Genomic DNA, 13,882 nt, shown 5'->3' with positions numbered 1-13,882 from the left:
TTAGGGACTCGCTTCGACGGAGGATTGATTGACCGCTTTGATTGGGCTGCTTTAACGGTCTGGGCTTGTTGGGCTTAGTTGGATCAGCTGGAGAAAAAGGATTAAAATAGCACGGGTTAGTCAGTTTTCGGACTGGTCATTCAAAAATAGCCAGTGTTTGCAAAGTCATCGAAAAATAGCTACTGTTTTGCTGCAACAGGGACCGGTCCAGCATAATATACTGGAGATCGGTCACCTGTGTATGAACTTCCAGCAAATTATAGTGGACCTCCAACACGCGGAAAGTTCCAGCATAATATACTGGAGATTGGAGCATCTGTGTATGAACTTCTAGCATATTATACTGGACCAGTATATTATAGTGGAATTCCAGTATATTATGCTGGAGTTCCAGTATACTTATGCTGGAACTCCATTATAATATGTTGGAGTTCCAGTATACTTAAGCTGGAACTCCAGTATATTATGCTGGAGTATTTTCTGGATTTTGAACAGTGTATTCATTCATATTTATCTTTATATGAAAAGTGGATAAATTTTAATTACTTTTGAAACTGTGGCTATTTTTAAATGACCACTTATACATGTGGCTATTTTTTAATTTCTCCCGGAGAAAAGGTTAACTTCAGGCCCAATTTACGGAAAGATAATGAATCCCTATAGGGAGAAATTCAAAAACAGCAAGATTTACAAGTGGTCGTTCAAAAATAGCCCAGTTTCAAAAGTAATCGAAATCTAGCCACTTTTCATGTAAGATAAATCTGAGCGAAAACACTGTTCAAAACCCGAAAAATACGCCAGTATATTATGCTGGAGTTCCAGCATAAGTATACTTGAACTCCGGCATATTATACTGGAGTTCCAAGATAAGTATGCTGGAACTCCAGCATAATATACTGGAGTTCCAGCAAAGTATACCGGTCCAGTATAATATGCTGGAAGTTCATACACAAGTGCTCGAATCTCCAGTATATTATGTTGGAACTTTCTGTGTGTAAGAGTTCCAGCATAATATGCTGGAAATTCATACACAGGTGCACCGAACTCCAGTATATTATGTTGGACCGGTCTCTGTTGCAGCAAAATAGTGACTATTTTTCATTGACTTGGTAAATGCTGGCTATTTTTGAATGACCGGTCCGAAAACTGGCTAGACGGTGCTATTTTTACCTTTTTGGTGTTTATGAATATCTAGCTCGTTGTTGGCTGCTGAGTATTTCTATTTCTATTCCTATACTATAAATGGGGATAACCAGGCAGCTCATGGTCAACATGTCTGCCTGGCCCAAAATTATTTCATGGCTGTATTTGCAGCCCAACACGTGTAGCCCAATTTTAATAAATATCAACTCACCGTCTGATTTTTCTTACTAAAGATATCCGATACTTTTCAAGCTTTATCTGCAAAGCCCTCTTCTTCAAACCCCTCTTTGATTCATATATGTGCTCTCTTGCTCCTCCACTCTGATCTATTGGTATTTTCTACTGGGTAATATAAATGGGAATAACCAGGCAGCTCATGGTCAACATGTCTGCCTGGCCCAAGGATAAAAATGTAATTGCAATTACAGCCTAACACGTAGAGCACAGTTTGACAGATCTTAAGTTAGCTGCATCCAGTTGTAAAATGGGTCAGGAGGGTATTATCATAATTGCATACATTAGCCCTGATAGACATGTATTACCGCTTTCTTCTATGTTTGACACGTGGCTACTACAACATAAAATTTATGTCGCTATGCTGCTCTCTGCTTACTCTCATCGTTATCACTGCTGCTCCGTTGGGAAATTCTAACATCTCAGAGTTCAGTTTACCACTTGCACATATGCGGACTACCTTTTTTCGATCTGGCGCATATACAATAAAGGTCTGACTATCAACGCTATTTAGATTTAAGATTCAGTTTGTTTTCAGTCTGAACAATGTTTCCCTCTCATATTCTGAACTTGGATAGAAGATTTTGAGTACTTTTGTCTAAAATTTAAGCTAATTGGTGATATGTTGTTGCGCTCGCTTTTGTGCGTCTTCAACTTGCTTTTTTCGGGCTTAGTCTTAATTTTCATCTGTTTGACCTCTATCAAAGTACAGTAAGAATGGATTTAAGTCTGTTATTATACAAAGTGCATTTGGGTTTGCACTAGAAGTGTTTGAGAAATTGCTGAAAGAAACTACCTAATTTTTCTTATTATGCTGTTTCAATAAATGTTAGCTCACAACTTTAATTGATTTAAATGTGTGGTCTAAATTTACCAAAACAGCTTTTGCTGTCATTTCTTCTGATCAATTGTATATAAATAAGAATATCTGAACTTCATAACGGCCATAAAAGTTGCAGACTGTAAGTTCTGTTCAATCCTTATGGCCTCACTTGATTGCTCAGGTAATTTTGAAACTTGAGACAGGGCTATCAACTAAATGTTGTTGTGAAATATGGATATTTAATGTGTTAGTAGTTGAAGTAATAATTATCCAATTTTTATCATTGTTCGTTTTTGCCCCTACACACTTGGAAGAACTAAGAAGGCCTTTCTGCACAAAATTTGGTTCCAACAGATTTATAGATTTTCTATTCAATTGGCATCCGAAGTTTAATTTTTTACTTTTTTGTACAACCATCCAAAGTTCAATTCGCCTACAAACAGAATTGTGCTGCAATTAGAAGATACCTAAGCTGTTAAATGATAGAAAGTCTGTTATATGCATAAATAGGTAATGTATTGTAATGATTTATTTTACATGATTGTAGTATAAGAGTAAGTATGCTATCTAAAAGGGCATGTTATCACAGGAAACACCTTGAGACACCTAAATATATTATTATCTTTTTGTCGAAACTTCTTATGAAAGATCTCAAAGTGATTTAACTATTACATGTGTTTAATTTTTAAAGATTAAGTATGTTTCATACTGGTTTTGATCTCTCAAATTGGCTTTGGAACCTTATAATTTATATTTGCAGGCTGATGCTGTCATGGCAAGAAAACTGTTACTCTTTTCATCCTCAAGTTTTCATCATAAGTACTTAGCTCGTAGAAGTGTATTTAATTTTTAAGGCAGAATGCACCATGGATCACAACTTATGGAGATTTCATGGCACATTGACAATGCATTATTAGGAGAACAGTCAAGCTGCAGATTCTGGATGAATTGACAAAATTAAGAAAAAATTTGGCTAGATCCAATATCACCCAAGTGGACTTGAAGGTAAGAGTAGCTTGGAACAGACCATTTCTTGAAAATCATTTGACATACTTTAGCTAATAATTAGTTCTTCCTGGAGTCTCATGTGGATTTTTTTTCATCATCATCGTGTAATTATGATGCTTTACCTGTCATTTGGGATTATAGCACTGGAAGTGCTCACTATAGTAGTAAGATAGTTTTCTTCTGAACTTTCTGGCAAAACATGGGTAGTACATGTTTCACCGCTGAACTTTTTTTAAATGATTTTTTCCTTTTCGTACATATATTCGACGAAGTTTATATTGGTAGAGTTATTTAGTTTGCAAAGATTCGTTGAAGCTTTAGATTAATTAGTTTTTATTTAAGCATTTAAGATTAATCTCACAAATAGCTTATACTTCCATCTATAACCACAGCTGATACCGAGTAGAGGTGCAGACCTGCAATTTAACTGCTTCCTTCAGCCACATGGGAAAAAGGTAAATAACTTGCTGGGTGTTGTTGTATTTACCATAGATATAATTGACATAATGGTTTGCCAACCAAGATGGGTACGCATGATATACCTGATATAACTTTTATGTTCTCATAACATTACATCAGAACATAAGGAATGAAACCAAAGACATAGTCTGCTTGGCTATGTGCTAACCTTTACATAGCCTACTTGGTTTTGTTAAAGCAAGCTTAACCGAATTACATTAGTGATGTTGTTTACTGAGCATTGAATTTGTTGTCTTTTAACTCTTTTTCGTGGCTCAGTGTACTTTTTTACTATGTTGGAGAGTGATGAAATTTCAAAAACCATGCTAATTTCATTTGATGACATTGGAATAACATTGTTCTGTGACATGAATCTCTGTTTCTTCATTAGGGTACTATCGTAATTTTAGCTAAATGTATTAGTTTTACCAAGGTTATTGATACCTCAACTTGATATAAAATTCCATCAAATTATCTAATATGCTAAATCACTTCTCCTCCGTCTTAGCAAGTATATCTGTATAATTTTCTGTAATACGCCAATTTTATCCAAATAGTAAATTTTGGCATATAGGTTTCAGAAGGTACCTAAAGTTTTCAAAAAATCTTTTGGAACCTATATGCCAAAAACACACTAGATTTCAAGATGCAGGAATTGAAGTGATCACAAGAATTTTATACATCAAATTGATGACTGGAAAGCTATTTTTTACACTAAGGTATAAATTAGGTATTTCCACAATTGCTGCAATATGCTATGCCATGATTTAGGACTCAGGAGCATATCATTTAGCAGGCTTACATCAGTTTCTCAATGCTTTCTCAGTTGATGGTGATTTCTCAAATTTGCTGGCAACCAAAGTCATGGAGTCTGGTTCATACTACTCAAAGCTATTACTACAAAGAATATGATGTAGTTATTGTTTCTTGCTTCTTGCAGTCACAGAAGTACTCTGTAAAGGAATCTTCACTTTTCGTCTTTGATAAATATTGTATACAAAACAATATATTTTATGGCATAGTTAGTATTTTACATAAAAAACTGTTTCTTTCTTTTTAGATGTGATAGTTTAGTAGTGTTCCATTTCTCTACACAAGCTCATTCCTTGGTGACGTCTCATTCCTTGGAAATATCGTCACTATATCCTTTGTTACAGTAGTATAGCTTTGTTCATGTTGGGCCCGGGCTTTTTCCCGGGCTACTCTCACTAGTACTAACATAAGTGTCAATACTGCAACTTGTTCATGTGATGCTGCAACTTGCAGCTAATCAAGATTCTTTTTATTTTTTATATTACCCAAGTTTCGAGCAGATTACTTAAACCAGGAAATTGGGTATCTGCCGAGAAAACGAGTATTTTTTTAAGAATAATGGTATATATTAACAAGCAAGAATTTATTAATTTATGTGTTACATTTTTTTTTAAAATTATTATTATATATGTGAGCACAGGAGAAGAGAAATAGAGAAGGGAATTATATTACAAGGTGAGGAATCAAACTCTCACCGATAAGGTGAATATTCATGCAGCCAACCAACTAAACTACTAAGATTCTCCAAAATCCAAGATTAATTTTCTGGTTTAGAGCTAAAACATGAATCATGATGATGACAATGATTAACATTATCCAGGATAAACCTTCACAGATTGGCAATAAAGTCTCTGCTTACTTGGCTTCTAGTATCATTTTAGACTAGCTAGTTCTCTTAGCTTTTGTTTGAAATTTACAAATTAAATTTTGGAGTTTTTGGCAAGAAGTGTTTGTTTTGACATGCTTTTACTTATTAAAAAAAAAAGTTTCGAAGATTTCTAAGTCAATTTTTCAAATCTTTCAAAAACTCAAAAGGGAAAAAGAGTTTTTTAAAAAGTTGAAATACAGAGTTTGGAAATCTTCCATTAAAAAAATAAAGTCAAGTCCTTGCAAAAAAAACTAAACAAAAGCTAACTATGAACTTAATTTGGAAAGTACAACAAACATAATTTCGTAAGCTCTCCTTCCCTTGCTTACACAAAGAAGTAAGGGAAACGTAATAAGAGGAAGATGAATATATCTTTATATCAAAGATGTTTTTCATTTGTCTCGCCATTAAATCATATAGGCCAACCATTACTTTTAAGCCACAGCAAAATTGAAATAGATTCCTAGATTTCAATGAGACAATTACTTCATTAATAAAAGGGAGAAAAACACTTCATTACATAGATTCTCGAAAAGTATTATAGACTGAGGTGGAATTATTATTTGAAATTTATGGGACTCATATTGAGCTTGCAGTTAAATATTTTTACATATTTAATAAAAAATTAATATTAATATATGATCTAAACAAAAAAATTTGGATTCGCCCGAACTCGTAGCTAATACTCTATCTTGGCCTCTGGGAAACCACTTTTTTGAGGTAAACACTTACCCGCACCGGGTGTTTGCACCAAAATATAATAATTTACCATGGTTAAGTAATTTTAATGGAAAAGGGCCATATATGCCAGTGAACTATGCGAATTAGAACAGATAGCTCGTCGTTAATAGTTCGGCACAGATATGCCCAATCCGTCCAATACTTGCTCATTCATGCCCTTAGTTTAACGGAACCACTATTTTGTCTTTCTTAAATAATTAATAACCGGGCCCAACTAAAATCTGCTGACCCGATCCGTTAGGACCNTTCAGTCACAAGGGCCTAGTTCTTCTGGAAGTGATATGGGACGGATAGAAATGATGTTCGAGCAGATGATGAAAAAGAACCAAGATTCTGACGCACAATTGGCTTCGCATAACACGTCTATCCGGAACCTAGAGGTGCAAATAGGACAAATCTCTCAAGCTTTAAATTCCCAACCAAAAGGTGTGCTACCAAGTGATACGGTAGTGAACCCGAAGGGGGGTAACAATCATGTGATGGGGTTACAACTAGGAGTGGAAGAGGCGGTGATGTGCATGCCTCGGTTGAGAATCAAGTTGTGAATGATGAAACTGAGTTGTATGATGATGATGCACCTTTGAATGTTGACAATGTGGTTGAACCAATAGTGACAAATGATGTGCGGATTGATAATGATGATGAGGCCGGGGTAGAGACTCAAGATACCGTGAACCCGTCTAGGGAACACATTATTGATATACCCGAGCCGGCGGTGCCCAAGGCCAAGGCACCCTTGCCTAGACCACCTCCACCATATCCTCAGCGGTTAGCAAAGCAAAAGAACGACAATCAGTTCAAGAAATTCATAGACATGATGAAGAGCCTCACAACCAATGTTCCTTTAGTGGAGGCACTTGAACAAATGCCTGGGTACGCAAAATTTATGAAGGATTTAGTCACCAAGAAGCGTTCTATGGAGTGTGAAACAATAAAGATGACGCACCAAGTTAGTGCGATTGTGCATTCTATAGCCCCGAAACTAGAAGACCCTGGAGCTTTCGCTATTCCTTGCACTATCGGAAGTGCGGACTTTGCTAAGGCCCTATGTGACTTGGGGGCTAGCATTAATCTGATGCCGTACTCAGTCTTCAAGACTTTGGGAATTGGGCAACCTAGGCCAACCTCAATGAGACTTCAAATGGCGGACCGGTCGATGAAGAGGCCTTTAGGTATAATCGACGATGTGCTTGTCCGGGTGGACAAATTTATATTGCCGGCCGACTTTGTCATATTGGATTGCGAAGTAGATTTCGAAGTGCCTATTATTCTTGGAAGACCTTTCCTAGCTACGGGGAAGGCATTGGTTGATGTGGAAGCAGGGGAGTTGACATTCCGTGTGGGTGATGAGAAGGTGGTATTTCATGTGTGCAAGTCAATGAGGCAACCCAATAGTACGGAGGTGTGTTCATTTGTGGACTTTGTCACGGTGGTGATAGTGGATGACATAAGTGCTTTGATTAATGTTGAAGATCCTCTCGAAGCCGTGCTTCTTAACATGGATGCCAATGATGATGCCGGTAGAGTGGAGTGCGTGAATGCATTGCATGGAATGGGTTCATATTTATATGAGCCTAGGAAACTATCTTTGGATCTTGAAAATTGCAAAACTCCGCCAACCAAGCCATCAATTGAGGAGCCACCGGTGTTGGAGTTGAAACCACTTCCTCCACACCTCAGGTATGCATTCTTGGGCTCTAATTCTACTCTCCCAGTTATTCTTTCTTCTTGCCTTACTAACTTGCAGGTTGAGGCCACTGTAGAGGTCCTTCAAAAGAGAAAAAGGGCAATAGGATAGACTTTGGCGGACATCAGGGGAATAAGCCCCGCATTTTGCATGCATAAGATCATCTTGGAGGAGGATGCACGGCCATCTCTTGAACATCAAAGGAGACTCAACGAGGTGATGCAAGAAGTAGTAAAGAAAGAGTTTATCAAGTGGCTTGACGCAGGTGTGGTTTACCCGATCTCGGATAGTTCATGGACCTCTCCGGTCCAATGTGTGTCGAAGAAGGGTGGAATGACGGTAGTGACCAATGCCAACAATGAGTTGATTCCTACTCAGACAGTTACGGGTTGGAGAGTGTGTATGGACTATAGAAAGCTGAATAAGGTGACAAGAAAAGATCATTTCCCACTACCATTCTTGGACCAAATGCTCGATCGTCTTGCGGGCCGGGCCTTTTATTGTTTTCTAGATGGCTACTCGGGGTATAATCAAATTCTCATTGCCCCGGAGGATCAGGAGAAGACAACCTTTACATGTCCTTATGGCACGTTCGCGTTCTCGAGAATGCCATNCTCCAGGGCATTATCAAACCGATACAGTTGAAACGTCACGGCACAACCTTCGGGCTGGGATACCCATACACCTAGCAAGAATATAATGATTGGTCGACACCATGGCGTGGTCCTTAATACCCTCTCGAGTAGCCAGTGCCACATCTATTANTAGTTTATTGGATCATCACAAACTTTTATGAAATAATTAATAAAGTGTTTAACAGTGGTGCTTTTTTTTCATTTTTATTAATTAATTATTTCATAACAAATATTATTTAAAAAAATAGTGGTGCATCTTTTTTTTTTTTTATTAATTAATTATTTCATACAAGCACCACTGTGCTTCTTTTCTACTTTTATTAATTAATTCTTTCATAACAAATATTATTTCATAACAAGCACCATGAGAAAAATAAAATAGATGGTAAAATGATTGAAGAAAGCACAAACTAATTCGAATATTATATTATTAAAATAATAAATAAATATCAATTACTACTTTTAGTAGGATTACTTCCTGAAATGATGCATAACAAAAAAAAACATCGATTATCAAATTACTCAAATAAATAAATATGATTATCACATAAATTCTCAATCAAACAAAGATAATATATCAAAAAATATCTTTGAAATAACGGTGGTTCGGGTCCTAACAGATCGGGCCAACATATTTTAGTTGGGTCCGATTATTAATTATTTAAGAAAGACAAAATAGTGGTTCCGTTAAAGGGCATGAATGAGCAAGTATTGGACGAATTGAGCATATCTGTGCCAAACTATTAACGACGGGCATATCTATCCTAATTTGCATAGTTCACTAGCATATATGACCCTTTTTCGTAATTTTAATAGGTACAAATATATATTAATTAACGAAAAAAGAGCTAAACTACCCCTATAGTTTACTAAATGGTTTATATATATCTAACCTCCCCCCGTCAATCTATTCATCCGAAAATGCATGGGTCATTATTTCTATTATCAAAACTGCCCCCACGACTAACGACATCACACGTGGGCCTTTCATTAAATGATATGCCAATTTATCATTGGGCCACGTGGCTTTGTGGGGCTGAACAAAGTTTTGGGTATTTTTTTGATCTATTTTACTAATCGGACCCACCCTTTATTACCTAGGTCATTATTTTTTACCTTATACCCACGACAAAATCCTTTTTTTGTACCATTTTTCACATTTCTTTCTCTTGTCCATCAAATGGCGATTTTAGTGTTTCTTTAGGGTTTATGTTTGCTTTGTTTGTGCGCACAAAATTGAAGTATCCGTTGATTTGCAGCATTATCTTGCAGTATTTATTCGATTAAAATAAGTATTTACAACTTTAAGTTATAAGTTGTAGGGTTGGGTTATTTGGGAACCAACATGCATTGTCTTTTGCATGTAATTTTTTATTTTATCTGAGTTATTGTTTGTATCTTTATAGATTTTATTTGTACTTTTATTTGTGGTGGTCCTTGTCATGTTGGTCTTACATATAAAAGCTAGGATTTTTTCGATTTGTATAATTAATGGTGGGGGTTCCATATTTTATTTATTGTTTGATATATTTACAATTTAAGCCTTTGATACTAATGATGTAGTCCCATTTTACCCTTTTTATTGTTGTTGCATGTAGTTTGTCCGAATGATGGTGCATAAAGTGAACTTATATTTTAATCATGGGGGTGAGTGGGTATTGGAACCTACGTTATCTTACACTAAGAGAGATACGCACATGTTGAGTAGTTATGAAGTGGATCACCTTTCTTACATTTATTTGTGTAAAGAATACATTGAAGTACTAGGATTTATTGAGGTACAACAGCTAATATTTATTGACTCATTTGCGTGGTATTTTTTGTTGGATGTGGATGAAGGAATTAGGAAGCTTCAATCCCTAATTAATGGAGGTTTCAGTGATATTAATTTATTTGTTGTTGAGCTTCTTGATGATGGTCTGACTGTTCCAACATTTATCCATCAAACTGATACCAATAGTATACCTGTTGTTGTAGCTACTAACTGTGATAGTAGTGAAGAAGACACGGATATAGAAAGTATGAACAGTGATTATGATAGTGATGCCCTAGGTTTATTTGAGAGGCAAAAGAAGTTTGAGGTTACTGACCAACTTGATAGGTATAAAATATTGAAAAAGGGTATGATTTTTAAGGATACTACTGAAGCTAAGGAGGTTATTGATTTTATGTTGTTACCAATAAGAAGGGTCTTCAGGTAGATAAGAGTGATAGGAGAAGACTTAGATACAAGTGTGAGATTGAGTGTCCCTTTAAATGTCTTATTTCTAAGGATGGCAAAGATCAAAGGGTAAAGATATAATCTTGGAGATGATCATAATTGTGGTGAAGTATTTGAGAATAGAAGAGATACTCTTGCCGCTTTAGCATATTATTTCAAGAGAAAGATTCATGAATAATTCTAAGTTTAAGGTTAAAGAACGAAGGTTGATTCAGATGATAGATTTAGTTTGAATGTGAGTGATTCAAAGTTAAAAAGTATGAAGAGAATAGTTTTAGAGAAATTGGAGGGCAGCTACTTAGATAAGTAAAATAAGTTAGAGGCATACTCAAGAGTTGAAGGAAACCAACCCTGGGACTGATGTGGTGATATAAATATCCAAGGATGTAATGGAGGAAAGTACGAGAATTTTTGTGAGGATGTATGTCTGCCTCCAAGTCCTCAAGAGTGGCTTCAAAGCAGATTTGAAACCTTTTATAAGACTTGATAGAACCTTATTTTAAAAGGCAAATGCTAAGGAATGTTGTTAGTTGTTGTTACTCAAGATTCTTGTAAGCATGTGCCTGGGCTGTGGTGGATAAAAAAATTAAAAAAAAAATATAACAGTGGTTTATGGAGAATTTAAAGGCTTCTTTGCACTTGAAAGGTGGTGAATGGATTACATTCATGTCAGATATACAGAAGGTATGTACCATTATTTGAGAATTTATTTGTTCAAGTTTATGTTTTTTAGTTTGTTAAGGTAATGTTGCTTCATGTGCAGGATCTCTTGGATATTGTACGAAATGTATGTCCACAATCCTATTAGTGATATTGTGCAAGGCATATTGAAGAAAACTGGAGCAAAGATTAGAAGACTGATGAGACAAAACAAATTAATGTGGTGATGTTCTTAGAGCATATATAAGGAAGAAGTTAAGGATATGTTAAAACTGTTGGGTGAAGTGTCTGAGGATGCTGTGAGGGACTTATTAAAATATCTACCAGTAAGCGGGTATAGAGCTTATTTTAACACCCAATGCAAGAACCCAATGGTGAACAACAACTTTATAGAGTCTTTCAACTCTTGGATTATTGAAGCTAGACTAAAGCCAATTGTGAAGATGCTTGAGCATATAAGAGTGAAGGTGAAGTTGATGCTTGTGTATATGAAATGTTATATATGTATCCCAGTTATGTTTTGATGATCTAACAAACTTATTATAAATAACTAGATAAGGAACCAGATACACTTCTTTAGGACCTTAAAAGATCAACATGTCTCCAGCTGGGACACAGTTCAACTCGTTAGAGTCAAAGGAACAACAGAGGGAACAGGTCGCTACCAGATCCCGATGTAACTGTACGAAGTCAACTCTCCAGCTGGAAAATTGCTGCCTGCACACGCTATAGTACAGGAATAATGCAGCAGTCAACTTTCCGAGGAAGGATTTTTACCTACCTTGCTTACATCATTGTAAATGATGTCACACATGTATTATTAACATCAACGAAAGTAAAACACATGACTTGAACACTTAGAGAATTTACTCAAGCTCTCTCACGTGATTGATCATCCAGCAAGCAATTCTCAAGTGCATCAAGAACAAAGAACAAAACAACGACGGACCAGTTCCCATATCAAGTTATTGTATGTCCTTAGTTGAGTTGTAGCTTTGTAATAGTTCTTAAAGTGTAATTACTACTTAGCTTGTTTAGAAGTATTCTGTAGGAAAACCTTTGTAAATCTTAAACCCTTGTGTTTGAGTCTTGGCTAGAGTTATTCGAGTTGTAAAGTCTTTGTAATAGAGTTATTACAAAGTGACTTGTAATAGAGTATTACAAGTTAGTGAGAGATTAAGAAGTTAATTCCTAGGTTGTAATCTGAAAGTTGCTCAGTAGTGAAGTTGAAATCCTACAAGGATAGGTCGTGATTTTTAATCCCGTTGAGTTGGAAATTTTCCACGTAAAATTCCTCTTCTCATTTACTTATTGCAGTGTGCGTGTGTTCTGTAAAACCTGATAGAGAACCTGGTTTTCTATATAGTTTGGTGGACCCTTTAATTCTATCAATCTACCCTTGTAGAATTTCAACTTCACTACTGAGCAACCTCTTCACTTTGAGAGCTACTGGAACCAGGTGCCTCTTGCAGCTAACTTAACTGAGTCTCAAGGATAGCATTCCTTGCTTTCAATTGCCTTATCTCAGTAGTAGCACTGTTTTGAACATTAATCAACTGAGATATGGTTAAAGTGCTTCCAATTCCTCCAACTTTCTCAACATACTCACATTCTTCAAGAGTAGCTTTGGAGAAAGTTTGCTTCTTGGTGCCCACTTTAGCTGCTCCCAGAAGAACCTTGAAGTGCTCAAAGATCTTGGTAAGAAGGAAACCATACGACAGCCCATGATTACCATCTTTAAAGCCCGCCACTTTATTCATGTGCTCTATCATGATCGCAGGTAAATTGATGGTAGTGAAGTTGTCTAGTGCTTCCATGAGGAACAGGTCTGCACGAGAGGTGATAGATCTTCTCTCAGCTCGAGGCAGTAATACCTTGTTCACCATCTCAAATAACAGTTGGTATACAGGAAGGAGAGCCTTCTTCTGAACCCGTTCCCCCTGCTGAACTGCTCTGTCCTTCACGATTGCGTTTCTGAAATTTTGAGAACAAGTTCCCTGAACACTAGAGAGTCCTTCACCAGGCACACCAAGAATAGACCCCAACAAGGCAGAGTCCATTACCATATCAACTCCATTTACCAACACATAGATGTGATCATCCTCCACCTTGAATAAGGTTGCATAGAAACTTTGAACTTCCTCCTCATACACCTTTGAAGGATTATTTGTGAACAAAGGTGTCCACTGTTTGAACTCACAGATCTCAACCAACTGTCTCATACCAGCCTCCTCTAAGATATCAGGGGCAAATATACGACCCCATAGCACCTTTTGGCTCCTCAGTCTCTCTTTCCCAGCACTCCTTGGTTCACCAACCCTGGCCTTCTTGGAGGAACCAGGTTCCTCATCAGTATCAGCTTTTCGTTTAGCAGACTTGCGAACAATCTTCTCTTTTTCATCAGACTTCACAGAATTTTTACCCAATTCTTCCATCACAATGGCACCAGACTTATCACCATATTCTTTCACTATATTTTCACTAGAGACACAAGCATTAGACTTGTTCAGATTTTCAGCAGACACAGAAGATCCCCTTTTTGGCTTGTAGAGACCATGCTTTTGTGAGAGCTTTCTAGTCAAGGAACTAG

The sequence above is a fragment of the Nicotiana attenuata genome, unplaced genomic scaffold (assembly GCF_001879085.1).
Source record: "Nicotiana attenuata strain UT unplaced genomic scaffold, NIATTr2, whole genome shotgun sequence".
In the NCBI taxonomy this organism is placed as follows: domain Eukaryota; kingdom Viridiplantae; phylum Streptophyta; class Magnoliopsida; order Solanales; family Solanaceae; genus Nicotiana; species Nicotiana attenuata.
This window is presented reverse-complemented; position numbering follows the sequence as displayed.